The following is a 2,500-nucleotide window of genomic DNA, read 5'->3' as shown; positions in this document are numbered from 1 at the left end:
AAACATTTAATGAGATAAAAAAAAAAAAAAAACTCGGGGTGTATGGTGGTTGTGTACATACACTACAAACACACATTTCAGTTCATCAGAGTGCAATGCAGCATCCAATTAACCCTTTAAACATTCCTCCTGTTAATGTGTCACATCTCCACCTGGAACAGGACGGTTAGGAAACATTTAGCACATGTGATTTTCAGGAAATGATGTGATGTGAAGTGTCTTTAAATGAAGCTGATGACATTGGCATTTGACATTCAGATACTTTCACACACACACACACACACACACACTCACACACACTAACACAGACACACACACTCACACTCACACACACACACACACACACACACACACACACACACACACACACACACACACACAAACAAACACAGACACACACACACACACACACTCACATACACACACACACACACACACACACACACACACTCACACACACTAACACAGACACACACACTCACACACACACACACACACACACACACACACAAACAAACACACACTAACACAGACACACACACTCACACACACACACACACACACACACACTCACATACACACACACACACACACACTAACACAGACACACACACTCACATACACACACACACACACACACTAACACAGACACACACACTCACACACACACACACACACACACTCACATACACACACACACACACACACTAACACAGACACACACACTCACACACACACACACACACACACACACACACTCACACACACTCACACTCACACACACACACACACACACACACACACATGTTCATCTCTCAACTGAGGCAGATCACAAAGCAGACAACCCACACTTCCAGAGTCACAAATCTTAGCATTATATAGTTTAGAATAAAAGTCTATTGTTATTTCTCTCATTTCCAGAGGGTCAGAAGTTATGGTTCCATTCGGACGTCTTATATGACACAACTGTTTTTGTAAAAAACTTTTCTTTTCCAAATAAAGAAAATACTGTAGGCACTAGGAGCATCCATATCTTTGACGGAGCAAATTCTTGATCTTATGACTGCTCCTTTTACCTTTTCCTGTAAAAAAAGACCCGTTTTTTTTAGCCTTTCATTATTTACCATTCCCTTATTATTTAACATGTCTTTTTCCAGAGATACAATGACTCTTTGTAAACTTTCCACTGTTGTTTTCATCATTACAGTAGTATGTGAAGTATAGTTCTGACAAAATATTCTGATGTTAGCTTTACCTACATCCCACCATTGACCAAGATTTTCAAAACTGTCTTTCTTGAGTTTCCACATATCCCAGAAAACCTTAAACTTTTCACAGAAACTGATATCTTGTAATAATTTGACATTGAAATGCCCAAAATAACAAGGTTTAACCACTTTCTTTAAATTAAAAATAATCATATGGTGATCTGAAAACCATTAGGCAAGATGGATACATTCATTACCTTATTATTACAAATCTTCCCCAAATAAAATCTAACCGAGCACCACTAACTTATTATCTGATGCCTTTAACCATGAATATTGTCTAACTCCCATGTTCCTACTTCTCCACAAATCTATTAAATCAAACTCATTTATAATTTTTAACAGTTGAATGCTTGACTGATGTGGCTCCTCTCTGTTCCTTTCAATTATAAAATTAGTTGTGCATTTCCAATCGCCTCCAGTTATTATGCACAAAGTATCATCAATTTTCTGAATAACTTTTCAATTCCATAAAAAAAACACACGCTCATGTCCATTATTAGGAGAATATACATTAATTAAAACAAACATAATTCCTTCAAACTCTACTTTAATTCCGACACCTCAGACAGTGTATCATCTTCCCTCATTTCACTATCCTCACCTTTTTCAACATCATTTAAGCTTCCGTTATTTTCAATAATCACTTCCACTAGCTTCCTCTAGTACTGTATCTGTTCTTTGTTCCAAGACCTCATGCTCTTGTGCCACATTCTCCTCTTCTTCTCCTTCATTCTGAATTCGGTCTACACTTTCACGAGATTCATCATTCGGAGCGATACTCTCCTCGTCAGGCTGAGGCTGTGTTGTTGTGTTTTTACATTAGCAGCAGTTACTCCTCTAGACCCAGCCGCCTCCTCATTAACCTGCGCTCTGTGCGGACATGTCAACTTCCTGTGGCCCATTTCACCGCACTGATGACACTTCAAGCTTCCTGTATTAACATAAAACATATATGATTTTCCTTCATGCACAACTCTGAAAGCCACATCTAACTCCGGCACATTCAGGAACATGAACACTTGTCTCCTAAAAGACATCACATGTTTTAGTGCTTCATTCTTGCATCCTAATGGGATGGTTTTGATCGCACTAGCACAGTTACCACTGAACTAATGCACGCTCAATATCATCATTTTCAATGAAGGGGGGGACATTCGAAATACAGACTTTTGGCGTAACAAGTGATGAAACAATAACAAATTCGCCACCTACCAAAATCCTGTTGGTTA

At 38.7% G+C, this 2,500-nt stretch overlaps 1 long non-coding RNA gene across 1 annotated transcript in view; it reads right to left on the bottom strand.

Annotated features, from left to right (window-relative positions):
- The window catches only part of LOC127972241 (uncharacterized), an 8,285-nt gene that overhangs the window by 2,762 nt on the left and 3,023 nt on the right, over window positions 1-2,500 (bottom strand). The window contains exons 1-2 of the long non-coding RNA XR_008157052.1: window positions 2,484-2,500; window positions 1-2,202 (exon numbers count right to left, since the gene is read on the bottom strand). The exon at window positions 1-2,202 is cut by the window's left edge and continues 2,762 nt beyond it; the exon at window positions 2,484-2,500 is cut by the window's right edge and continues 3,023 nt beyond it. This is a non-coding gene — a long non-coding RNA (uncharacterized LOC127972241). The remainder of the gene's footprint in view (window positions 2,203-2,483) is intronic.

Source organism: Carassius gibelio, chromosome B15 (assembly GCF_023724105.1).
Source record: "Carassius gibelio isolate Cgi1373 ecotype wild population from Czech Republic chromosome B15, carGib1.2-hapl.c, whole genome shotgun sequence".
Taxonomy (NCBI): Eukaryota; Metazoa; Chordata; class Actinopteri; order Cypriniformes; family Cyprinidae; genus Carassius; species Carassius gibelio.
The sequence above is the reverse complement of the archived record's forward strand: the minus strand, read 5'-3'. Positions and strand labels throughout refer to the sequence as shown.